General features: G+C 54.3%; 1 protein-coding gene across 1 annotated transcript in view; it reads left to right on the forward strand.

The window, feature by feature from the left end:
- Positions 1-13,233, forward strand: part of OSBP2 (oxysterol binding protein 2) — a 132,284-nt gene that overhangs the window by 40,227 nt on the left and 78,824 nt on the right. The gene's annotated exons all lie outside the window — the stretch shown is intronic.

Here is a 13,233-nt window from a genome sequence, read left to right on the forward strand (position 1 = left end):
TGACACCGGCTGGATTGGTGGCAGAACGTGAGAGCGGAGCTGAGCCCCAGCTCTCTCCTCAGTTACCGTGTGGTGCTTAATTCCTCCAAAACAGACGTACAGTGTCACGTTAGACCCCAGACCTGGGTAGACAGGTCACCTCTGACCTCTGCTCAGCCCAATCTGCCATTCCTGTTCCTAGTTGGGTTTATAAAGCGTTGATGAAGTCGTAATAAACTCGATTTGCCCCCGCGGTCCCCAACTCCATCACCCCATGGAAAGAGGGAACGCACTCGATGTGGCCCTGGGCCGTTGGTCTGTCCTGCAGTCAGATTTCTGTCATTGCCCTGTGTCCGCGTTGCTGTCAATAATTCCCGCTCCTCTTACCGTATCGTACCCACATCAGCCCTTGGGTTTTTCTCAGCTCCTACATTGGCTTCTTGACAACGTCAACTTTGTAGAACAGCGGTGGCAAAAAATGCTTTTATCTGCTCCTTGTGCTCGGTCTCCTCTGCAGCCACGGCTGGGAGGATGTGAATGGAAAAGTGTTTGATGGCTGTGGTTCATATATATGATATATTTTTAACGGCAGTAAAAATATCCTTTCCTTTCAGCGCAGTATCATGAGATACAGGAATGAATTATGTGAATGGGGAATATATGAGAATTGTTTTCTCAGCAATGTGATTAGGGGGGCCTTTAGAAAAGCCTGCAAAGGGAGGGTAGAAACCTGTCGTTGGTGTTTTAAACACTGGGTGTTGTGTTGGGCAACTCCCCAGGATGAACTGGGGCTGCTTGGTGGCTGATCAGAGAGGTGAAGGAGTCAGTGGCGTCTCCTGCGCCCTGCTCAGGGGCTCCTGGCACGAGAGCTTCAGTGAGATCTGCTCTGGGATTCGGATCATCGCCCAAACCAGTGCAGATTTTGGGCTGGTTGAAGGTGTTTTTGTGTTTGTGATACTAAAAAAGCAGGAGGTAACTGGGTAGGTCAGCTCTTGCTTCTGTGTCACAGAATCCCAGAGTGTCAGGGGTTGAAGGGCCCTGGAAAGCTCATCCAGTGCAATCCCCCCATGGAGCAGGAACACCCAGATGAGGTTACACAGGAAGGTGTCCAGGCGGGTTGGAATGTCTGCACAGAAGGAGACTCCACAACCCCCCTGGGCAGCCTAGGCCAGGCTCTGACACCCTCACCGGGAACAAGTTTCTTCTCATGTTTAAGTGGAACCTCCTGTGTTCCAGTTTGCACCCATTGCCCCTTGTCCTGTCACTGGTTGTGACCCAGAAGAGCCTGGCTCCATCCTCCTGACACTCCCCCTTTCCATCTTGATCCCCAGGAATGAGTCCCCCCTCAGTCTCCTCTTGTCCAGCTCCAGAGCCCCAGCTCCCTCAGCCTTTCCTCACACGGGAGATGCTCCACTCCCTTCAGCATCTTGGTGGCTGCGCTGGACTCTCTCCAGCAGTTCCCTGTCCTGCTGGAACTGAGGGGCCACAACTGGACACAAGATTCCAGGTGTGGTCTCTCCTGCCAACCTCCCGCAAAGGCGTCACGGCTCGGGAGCCGCCGGTGCAGCAGCAGAGGTGGCCTGAGGTGTCCGTGGGACACCAGAGCTGGCACCGCATCTGCTGCCGGGGCCTCTGCAGGGCCCTGGGGCGGGGCTGGGGGTGACAGTCTCAGCTGAACTGGGCACTCTGGTTTGTTCCTTTATCCAGTCTCGCTTTCCAGTTAGTGTCTGCAAACCACTGGTGTTACGGGTTGTGCTGGTTTGACTGAAAATGAGTCAGTTTTCTCCATGCAGTTAGAAACCTTTCTTTTCCATGGCTCACACACTCACTGCTTGGGCTTAGTCTGAGAACCAGAGAGAACAGCCCAGCAGAGTTAATGTTCTAATTGCTCTGGTCTGAGAGCCAAGGACACTCTGAGCTCTGCCCACAGGTGTGGGGCAGCGAGGAAGGGGATGGACGGACAGAGCTGGACTGACACCCAGACTGACCCATGGGAGTGCTCCAGCCCGTTGGCACCATGCTAATGATTCAAGGAGAGTTGGGATCTTCACCCTTCTCTCTCTCTCTCTCTCTCACACGTTCTTCTTCGCTCTTTTTGCAGAGCTGGGGAGTTCGGTTTGGGATGTTTAGTTCAAGTTTTTGCCGTTTTGCAGAGGCCTTTCGATGACCAAAATGCCCGGCTGTGCGTGAGCAGCTCTGCGTCCCCATGGGTTCTATCAGAGGAGCTCACATCGCCGCTGGCTTTGCTAAGCCGTCCTTGCTCTGATCCCACCGTTAAGCTTGGCTTTTAGGGAGTGGATGCTGTTAAACAGCCGGTGAGTCCCAGCCCAAAGATGAGTCTCCTCTTGGCTCTTGCCCAGTGTGCAGCAAATATTCCCCCGAGCTTCAAAATCCCCGTTCCCGCGTGGGTGGCACGAGTGGGAAGGATGATCCGTGTCATCGCTTCGCTGCCGTGCTTGCTAATATTAGCTTGATTTGTCATTTTGGTGGCTGTTACAACTGCAGTTGGGATGCAGGTGGATGTGGATGGTCCTGCGCTGACCGCCAGCGCTGAATTGCTGATTTTAATGCTCTGCCGGGTTGGATTTGAACTCGCTGTGGTACCTCCAGGGCTGCGCGGTTGGTGTGTGTGAACACGGCGCCGGGTGGTGTTGGGAGCAGCGGTTCAGCGAGCGCAGCCCGTCCTGAGCGCGGGGATGCTCCCGATGGCCTTTAGGTGACGAGGGAGCCTGTGTTCGTAACGAGAAACGAAGCCAACGGCCAATAATTCACCCCAAAGGCAGCGGAGAGCCCATCGACGGGCTGCGTGGGACCCCCAGCCGCTCGTGGCGCTTCTCCAATAAAGAACAAGGCGGGTATCAGATGGGGACAACTGGCCACATCCTGATTTCTGACCCTTGTTGCCCCCTGATAAAGCCTCCCACACCCCAGCTCTCGGGCCCTGACCTCGTGCTGGGTGCTGGAGACACACTGGTTACCTACATTTTTAAGGCAAGCAAGTTTCACCTGTAATTAGCTCTTAATACAGTTTTTCGTAACGTAACAAGGATTTTCATATGATCGCAAGCACCGAGCGGGAGCATTTCCAGCTCACATAATTCAGTGTATTTTGGTGTTATTTTTAGGCATTTAAAATTCCCAAGTGCCTTTTTTTTTTCATAACTGGCACAGAAAAAGGCTGTTGGAGGAAAATCAGTTTTGAGCTCTGGAAATACTAACAATTCTTACTAGTCAGAATGAGTCATTAGGTGAACGCTGATGCCTTCGAAACGCCTCTTTGGTGGCCGGTGCCGTTCGACATGAGGGGCTGAAAGGAACCCCTCATGGGGCTGCGTGTCTGATGGAGAAAAAGCTCCTGATGCACAGAATGGAGGGACACCATCGGTGTGTGGCTTCCCGGCCCCGCGGGATGGCTGATGTCCCTTGGGATCAGGTAGAGGGGACATCTGAGGGGACGTGGGAGCACAGTGCTGTCAGTCAGGGCCCTGTGGAGTTTCATCCAGCGCTGTCAACAAGGCCAAGTGCAAGGAGCTGCACCTGGGTCAGGGAACCCCGGTGTCAGTCCAGGCTGGGGATGGAGGGATGGGGAGCAGCCCCCAGGAGAAGGACTTGGGGTGCTGGGGGGTGAGAGATGGACATGACCTGACCATGTGCACTTGCAGCCCAGAAACCACCCGTGTCCTGGGCTGTGTCTCCAGCATCCAGCTGTAGAGTCAGGACAGACATGGAGCTGCTGGAGAGGGGCCAGAGGAGCCACAGGAATGACCCGAGGCTGGAACAGCTCTGCTGGGGACAGGCTGAGAGAGCTGGGGGGTTCAGCTGGAGAAGAGAAGCTCCGGGGAGACCTTAGTGCGGCCTTTCCGGACTTAAAAGGGGCTGATAAGAAAGATGGGGACAGACTTTTGAGCAGGGCCTGTTGCGATAGGACAAGGGGTGATGGTTTTAAACTAAAGGAGGGAGACTAAGGCCAGACATGAGGAAGAAATTGTTGCCCTGAGGGTGGTGAGAGCCTGGCCCAGGTTGGCCAGAGAGGTGGTGGCTGAACCATCCCTGGAGACATCCCAGGCCAGGCTGGACGGGGCTCTGAGCAACCTGAGCTGGTGCAGATGTCCCTGTCATGGCAGGGGGGGCACTGGGGAGCTGGGAAGGGCCCTTCAACCAAACCATCTGTGATTCTAGATTCATCACCTCTGAGCTCAGTCCAAGGGGATGAGGAACTCCATAGAAATGACCTTTGCTTGTGCCTGGTTTTCTTAAACCACCTCCCCAGCTCTGGAGATCTGTTATTCCCCAGCATCCCGTAGTGCAGCTCAGGATGCTGCAGTGGCTGTTGGTTGCTCGGAGCAGGCGATGCAGCAGGAGCAGGTTGCCCTCTCCTGGCACGTTCCTTCCATGGAGCCCTGACTCTCCATGATGCTCAGCAGGGCTTGCGCGAGGCTCCCGAGCTCTTACTGAGAGCTGTCCCTGCAGACAGCCTGGCCTTGATGAAGGTGTTTCCTTGCCGTACTTGACCTTGCAACTGGCCTTTCAAGACCCTGCTTGAGCGCTCTCAGTGAGGCAGGAGATCCAGCTCTGCTGGTGGGGAATTGCTGCTGCTCCTCTCCCAGCATCCCAGCTCCTTCCCCAGCCCCAGGTGTGCGTCAGGCTGCTCACGGGACACACAGCCCCGTGGGGGCCCCAAAACACCGGGGTGGGACCGGCTCATCCCACCAGCTGCACTGGTGTCTTGTGGTGCCTCGTCTGCTCCCGGCGCTGACACCGGCAGATGCTCCTTTGATTTTAGCAGTGCTTCAGTTAAAATGGTCACGCTAGGAAGTGAAGATCAGCTTCAAAAGGATAAAATGCCACTTGTATTCTGCTCGGCTTTTTGTGTTATTTCAAGAACATCTCTCTTGTGTAGTGACTTGTATTGGCGAGAGGTGGGGTGTGTGGAGGGGTTTCTGGGGGGTCTGACCCCCTGGGCTGAGCACGTCGCATCCCGCACCCCTCGGGAAGGCTCCGGGGTCCCCCCTGGCTGGGAGGGGAGTTGGGGGCGCAGGAATTGGGGCTTTACTGAGGTGGTGGTGGAGTGACCCTGCAGAGGGGACTGCTCAGGGGTGCCGGGGCTCTGCAGGGCAGGTGGCAGCAGAGCAGAAAGGTGGCTCATAGTGTCCTGGGGCAGCAGGGCCTGGAGACGGCGCCGGACTGGGTGTCACTGGGGCTGGGTCATGGTCTGGGAGCTTTGCTGAGCCCTTCGCTGGTGGGTCCTGAGGCACGACGCTGCACAGGAGCTGAGGTTGGGTGGCACCTCTGCAGGTCACACAGTCCTGGGAAGTGCGTTATCTGCAATTAGAAATCTCAGCAGTTTCATTCGCATAGCTCTGATTGAGCGTGGCTTGCAGTTCTAGGCTCCCCAGTTCAAGAAGGACAAGGAATTACTGGAGAGAGTCCAGCACAGGGACACAAAGATGCTGAGGGGTCTGGAGCATCTTTGTGATGAGGAGACACTGAGAGAGCTGGGGCTGTTGAGCTGGAGAAGAGAAGCTGAGAGGGATGTGATCAATGGATCAATAGCTCAGGGTGGGTGTCAGAGGATGGACCAGACTCTGTTCAGTGGTGCCCAACGCCAGGGTGAGGGGCAACGGGCACAGACTGAAACACAGGAGGCTCCATGTGAACATGAGCAGAAACTTGTTTGCTGGGAGGTGCCAGAGCCTGGCCCAGGCTGCCCAGAGCGGGTGTGGAGTCTCCTTCTGTGAGACATTCAAACCGCCTGGACCCACCTGTGTGATCTGCTCTGTGACCCTGCGTGAGCAGGGCTGGGCTGGGGATCTGCAGAGCTCCTGCAACCCAACCAGCCTGGGATGCTGTGAAAAGTGATCACTGACCACAGCTTTTCCAAAATTTTAAAATCAATCACATCTTCCAAGCCAGGAGCTGAACGACTCATCAGCTGCACACTGGAGGCTGACATGAGGACACACAACACCAGCTCGGCAAGTACCGGACCATTCCCAGGTGCCAGGATCATCTCCACGTATTCCTGAGAGGCTCAAGCCCATTTGCATGTTGAACGTGGTGACAGCCCCACCACATGCCACAGCGAATGTCCAATTACCAACACGGCCCACACTCCACATCTGTAAAAGCCACCAAGGAGTCGCAATGGGCTTCTGAAACCTTCTGGCCCTGCAACCCCAGCCAGGCTGGGATGCTGTGGCTCTGTGTCTGTGTCCTGGTGCATGGGTCGGGGGCTGCAGGTTGTCGCTGTGGGGTTAGCGCTGACCCTGCGTCCTTACTTCAGGTGTTTGATTTTTCGCAGTGTATTTCTTGCAGGTCACAGCCTGTGTGATGGCTACAATACAACCTCCCGCAGCAAGCGCGCTGGTGGGATGTCGGCTCAGCCGGTGGATCCGTGTGTTGGTCGAGGGGTCCCGCTGAGCCGAGCAGGGACACCTGCGGCTGCGGAGTGACAACTCCCGTGCTACCCGGGGAGGGAAGGTCCGTGTGTCCCTGCACGACCCGATGTCGTTAGTCCGGACGGGGTGTGGGCCGTGGGAGATCAGCCGCATCTGTCTGCTGAAGTTCACCAAAGGGAATAGTGAGATGATTAATCACCTTTGTCCTGGAGGCCTTGAAGCGTGTCTGGCTGATGAACGGGATGAAGCAGACAGCAGGGCTGGCTTCCCTGGCTTTTCAAGTGTTCTACAAGTGCCTCCCACCTCACTGAACATCATCTGGGAAAGGGCCGAGAAAGCCTTTGGGGCCCCATTGCAGAGGCGGGCTCGCAGGAACCCCTCCCGGGACCTGCCTCAAGGAGCTGGGGTGACCCCCATCGCTGGGAACGTGTCCCTGTCGCGCTGGTGGCTCCTCTGCTGAGCACCACCTGCTGCTTGTGGGGATTTCCTCTTTGGCATCCCAGTTAAATGTCCGTATTTTGGGATGGGTGCTAGAAAAAATCCCAAGGTCTTCAGGCGGAGCGTGTTTTCCTGCTGGAATCATAGAATGACAGAACAGTTTGGGTTGGAAGGGGCCTTCCAAATTCATCTAGCCCAGTGCCCTGCCATGAGCAGGGACACCTTCGACTACAGGCCACAGCGGATCTAATTAACAGATTGACCTGTTAATTAAAGCGATCAGGAGGAATGAGCTGTGCAGACATCCCACCAGCAGGCCCTGGGCAAGGACCAGCGATGCTCCAGGAACAGGAGGAGAAGCTGTTGCAGATGTTACAAGACCCTTCAACTGCAGTTTAGGATGGAGCGAGAAGAAATAGGAAACTAACCTACAAGGGGGTTTTCAAAAGGCGGTTGAGGGGGTTTAAATAGGGTGGAGCACAAACGGCGCTTACAAAAAGCACTTTGCGGTCGTGATGGTACAGGTTTGGTGATGCAGGAGATGTCTTCTGGTAGCAGTGGGAGGTGCTCCCGCTGTACCCGTGATATTCCGGAGCATGTTGGGGACGGTGGGACGTGTGTCCCTTTGGGTGGGAAGGAAATGCCGTGTCTGAGCTGCCGCGGGCAGGTGCGGTGGCAGACCGGGTGGTTCACGGGTGTTTTCCTCGCTGTGGTGGAAGGAGGTGGCAGAGGATGCACAGGGGCTGCCCCAGAGATCAGCTCAGCACCGAAACCTGCCTTTTGCCGTGTGAAATGACTTCTCACCGTGCTGTAATAACGTTACCTTGGCGGGGATGCTGTTCGTGGAGATGAATAACCCGTGAGTTTTGACCTCGGTTATTAGATTTGTAGCTTCAACTGAAAATTCAGCTTTAAGGAGCCTTGCCAATTCTAAACTAATCTCTTCGGGAGGAAGCTCTCACTCCGGCACTAACTCATTCACTGGGAACTTAAATATTCATTTAGAGCTAAAGCTGGACAGGTTGTTAAAGGAAAACAAGGAGGAATGAAGGCATGACAGTGTGATAAAAATCCAATTTATGATTCTCCCCTGAATGAACTGATCGGAGCTTGAAGTGCTGACAGAGCCCTGGGGAGGTGGTGCATTGGGCGCACAGCACAGCGGGGACGTGGCACAGCTGTGTCACATCCCACCCAGGGCATGGGGAGAGGTGGCTCGGATCCATCGCTCCTCTTACTTACAAAAGAGTAGACGCGATACTCAAGGTCTGTAAATAAAAAGGTCCTCCTCTTCCTTTCTCCCTTCTGCAACTCTTGCATTTTATTAGAACTCCGCTCAGCAAGTGGTTTCATCCTGCCCTGCCTGCCCTGTGTGAACTCGTGGAGCCTTGACCCACAGAAGCATTTTCCTGCTCTGATTCACTGCTTGGCATCTGTTAGTAAGCAGCACAGACAAAAGATGCTGGAAGATTAATGTCTTGCTGGAAGATTAATGTCTTGCTTTAAAAAAGGAAGGATAAAAGTAAGTCAGGACGCGGCTGAGCCGGATGGCTTCTTGGGACCGTCCGAGGTGTTTGCTCACTAGTGTTGTGGGAAAGGGCTCTAGGGTTCCAGTGCACGTGGAGGCCCTGCCGGCAGGGCTGTGCGGTTACGCTGGGGGCTGTGAGGAGCTGGGCCACTGTTCTCGGTGCTGGTGAGGCCTCCACCTTGAGTCCCTCGTCATAAGAAGGACATTGAGGTACCAGAGAGAGTGCAGGGGAGGTGATGAAACTGGTGAGGGGCTGGAGCACAAGTGTGATGGGAGCGGCTGAGGGACCTGGGGGTTCAGCTGGAGAACAGGAGCTGAGGGGAGACCTTCTGATCTCTGAACTGCCTGAAAGGAGCTTGGAGCCAGGGGGGTCGGGCTCTGCTCCCCAGGAACAAGCGCCAGGAGCAGAGGAAACGGCCTCAAGTTGCGCCACGGGAGGTTGAGGTTGGATCTGGGAACAGTTTCTTCCCCAAAGGGCTGTGGGGCATTGGAACAGGCTGCCCAGGGCAGTGCTGGAGTCACCATCCCTGGAGGGCTGGACAGACGGACATGAGGTTCTCAGGACATGGGGCAGGGACAGGGCTGGGTTATGGTTGGACTCCGTGATCATCCTGAGTGTCTCTTCCAACCAAAATTATTCAATGATTCTATGCTGTTGGAGCCAAGCTGCTCGTAGCTCCCACAGGGGCTGTTGTCATTGTTCCTGTGACAGCGCTGGACCAAGCAGCCTCTGTCCCTTTGGGAGCCCTGGTGGCCGCTGTCCCAGCACAGCCCGGTGTGCCCGTGCGGTGCGGCCGCGGGAGCCGCCGTGATCCTCCTTGTGCCCATGCTCGTGCAGATCTGCGGTAACACCTGGGTCGTGGTGGTGACACTGAGAGCAATTTGGACAAACGCTGGTGGCAAAACAGGCTCAGCTACCCCAGAAAACTTCCATGTCTCCTCCGGCGAGGCTTCGGTGCTTTATAGCCCCTGGATCGAAACAGGCGTATCTGGCCATTCTTCATTTTGCTGGCGAGTCATTCAAACCCCACTCAATGTTTCTAAACTTACAGAGCTTGTTTTACTGCAATCAGTAGCCAAGCTGAAGAAAAATGGTTTTGGAAAGATTAAAACGTGTTCAATCCAATCCTGCAGCAATGCTGACAGATACATTGTGCTACAGCCCTTGCCGCTGATCAGGTGCAATTTCACTCTTTTTGCTAGTGTATCACATTAAAACACTAAAACCATCCCAGCAAAATAAGTGATCAATAAAACAATGATTCAGAAAACAACACAGCGTATTGAATACTGTACAAACAAGATAGCCAGTCTCCAGTTCCCATTCTACAGCCAAGACCCTTTATAATAACTGTTAATCATATTGCTGGTAATGTCAAACTAGCACATAGCAGATTTTATATATATATACATTCATATAAATATGTATTTGAAAGGAAAAAGCACATTTACTGTTGATGCCTTGTAACATAAGCCACCTGATACTTTCCCCCTTCACAATCAATGTTTTACAGCTGCAAGATCCGAAGTTAAATTAAAGCAACTTATCTGTGACACCTCGAAGCATAAACTAGAGCAAAAAATGCCCTATTTAAAATTTATGATCATTTAAGAAAAATTGGATGCTTCACAAGCTCTAAAGCGGTTTGTTTTCACCCTTGCCAGATGGGCTGGAAGAAGAGGTGGAGGATGGAAGGAGAGTCCGAGGATGGAAGGAGTTTCCCTATGGAGGTCGCTTTGCCAGCTCTGAAGGGTCCGTGTGTGGCTGGTTCATATTAAACATCTCACTTTCCAGAGCCCGAGCTGGTAGATCCCACCCGTGGGCACCTTCAGCGGGTCTGGCCGGGCGCTGTGCGGGCTGAACGGAGCCTCCAGTGTGGCAGGATGCAAACCCCCCTCCCTCCCCCTCCCTCCTTCATCATGGAAGGCGTAGGCACATCTCCCTCTCTCTGCTTGAGGCTGACAGCTGCTTTTGTTTGGCCCCAGGGCCCCTGGCCAGGGCCGTTAGGAGAAGGGAGCACCGAGGCGCCAGGGAGCCGCTGGGCGCCCGCGACCAGTGTGGGGGATGTCTGGAGGCTTCAGGGGCACCCACAGCCAGGGTGGGGGTGCAGAGAAGCTTCTGGAATGCCCACAGTCAGATCTGATCAGGCTATAAAAACAGGATTCTTGTCGAGACTCCGCCCCTTGCGCGGATCTCTTGGAGTTACCAGGAGCCACTAACCCCCCAACCCCGGGACGGAGACTCCGCTTGCCTTGCGCCACGTGTGGGAGTAAATTAACCCTCACAGGATCGCGAGTGTATCTACTTTCTATGCACATTTGCACGTGTATTTATACTTCCTGTGCACATTTGCACGCGTACTTTCCGTGCTCAATACGAGCATGTGTATAAAGTAATGGTTGCAGAATCGCGAGTGTGTTTTCCTCCCGTGCTTCCACATAAGCATGTGTAATATTCCGTGCACATTTGCATGTGGATTTCTCCTCGCAGGATTGCGAGTGTATTATAAATTTACCCTTGCAGAATTGCAAGTGTACACTTTCTGTACTCAATACGAGTACGTGTATCTCTTTAAAATGATCGCGCACCGTGTTCAGGCAAGCGTGGACTCTGCCCGGACTCAGGGCCGGCTCCGGCATTGTTTTGGTGAAGCCACGTGCATGGACCGCCTGTTGTATTAGTTGCTGCCCCTTCATAATTTTCCTCAACTGATATCTGAACCTGTATTCAAGTCACTTTGGAGTGCTAAAACCCTGTTTCTCACCGGTTTAATGAAAGTTGTTTTGGACCCCGTTGTCCCTTAAACGAACCTCGGGGTGCCTCCGTGACACCCGGTGAGCAGGAATATCATCCAGACCTGCCCAAACCTGCACATCTGTGGCCGTTTCTGGTTGTGCCAATGAGCTGTTCAATGTCGGCAGGTCCAGCTGAGTTCGGCCAAGAGTTGGTCTGTTGTGCGAGTCACCGGTCAGCTCGGTTTTCTAGAGGCAAGTGCTACAGTTCCTGTTGCGGTTCAGGAGCTGTTTCTGATGGACACGGGGCGGGAAGGCGCAGAACCGAAGTCTCCGCTTGAGAGGCCTTTCTGCCCAGAACTGCCCCCAGGATTTGAGGCCTTTTTCTCCTACTGCTACAAATTGAGGTCCCGGAAAGGTCTGGGATTGGAAATGTAGTGGACTAATGTGATCAGCCTGAGGTTATCGATCAGCCGCGCTCGCAGGAGATGGCGCTTTGCCTGGTGAGGGGATTTCCAGCCAGTCCTGGCCACCACCCAGCGCTGGTGCTGATGTTCCTCGGGTTGTTTTTATCCAATGTATTTATCGATGCGCTTCAGCTTGTGCCAGTATAAAGATGCTCGTCTCAATGGGCCTTATTCCCTTTAACCCCTTCCTGAATCGCTGGGTGGAAGGGGAATAAAGACCAAATCTTGTGCACCAGGTGAAATGGCAGCGTTTGCATGAAGGACTTTGGCTGAGGTCGCGGCCAGCGCTCCATGCAACAGAGATGACCGTCTTGTCCATCCTGGGCTGCTTTTGCTCATCTTTTACAACGTGGAGATGAGAAGTTGCCTTCTTTAGAGCATGTCAGAGAGGGGTTATTTAATTCAGTTCATTTAATGTGTTTTTCCCCACTTCCTAATGGCACACAAGCCACCACGAGTGTTCCAGCGCTGTTTTTAACACACATATACAATGTGCCACTGTTCTCGGCGCCGGTGAGGCCGCACCTTGAATAACGTGTTCAGTTTTGGGCCCCTCATCATAAGAAGAACATTGAGGCTCTAGAGAGAGTTGAGAGAAGGGAACGGAGCTGGTGAGGGGCTGGAGCACAAGTGTGATGGGAGCGGCTGAGGGACCTGGGGGTTCAGCTGGAGAACAGGAGCTGAGGGGAGACCTTCTGATCTCTGAACTGCCTGAAAGGAGCTTGGAGCCAGGGGGGTCGGGCTCTGCTCCCCAGGAACAAGCGCCAGGAGCAGAGGAAACGGCCTCAAGTTGCGCCAGGGGAGGTTGAGGTTGGATCTTGGGAACAATTTCTTCCCCAAAGGGCTGTGGGGCATTGGAACAGGCTGCCCAGGGCAGTGCTGGAGTCACCATCCCTGGAGGGTTGGACAGACAGACATGAGGTTCTCAGGACATGGGGCAGTGCCAGGGTGGGTTATGGTTGGACTTGGTGATCCTGAGTGTCTCTTCCAACCAAAATGATTCTATGATTCTATGTTCTTTTTCTTTGTGAGTAATACTATTAAAAAAAACAAGAGCCATGGCAGTGAACCACAGCTCTGAGCTCCTGCCTGAGCCTCACACCACTCCTTCAGGCTTCCTACATCCCGAAATGCCTGAGTGGTCAGGTATGTTGTGTCAGGTGCTGGTGTGGGCAGTGGGGGCTGAACCAGGCTGAAAAATGGGGGAAATGAGAAGCTCTGGGTGTCACTAAAGCTTCATAACATCTGATTCGTGCTAACGAGTCACACTGGGTACAGAGATCACTGTGGCACGGGAGAGCGAGCCAAGGGCAGAGACACCACGGTGCCCGAGCAGGCAGCATGGCACTGGGACCAGCATGGCACTGGGACTGGGACCGGCAGGGTACTGGGACCAGCACAGCACCAGGACTGGCACTGGGACCAGCACAGCACCAGGACTGGGACTGGCACAGCATTGGGACCAGCATGGCACCGGGACTGGCACTGGGACCAACACAGCAGCAGGACTGGGACCAGCAAGGTACTGGGCCCAGCATGGCACCGGGACTGTCATGGCACTGGGACTGGGACACTGGGACTGGCATGGTACTGGGACCAGCACATTACTGGAACCAACGCAGTACTGGGCCCAGCATGGCATTGGGACCAGCATGGCACTGGGACCTGGACCAGCATGGCACTGGGACCA

The sequence above is a fragment of the Streptopelia decaocto genome (genome assembly GCF_964273445.1).
Source record: "Streptopelia decaocto genome assembly, chromosome: 15".
Lineage (NCBI taxonomy): Eukaryota > Metazoa > Chordata > Aves > Columbiformes > Columbidae > Streptopelia > Streptopelia decaocto.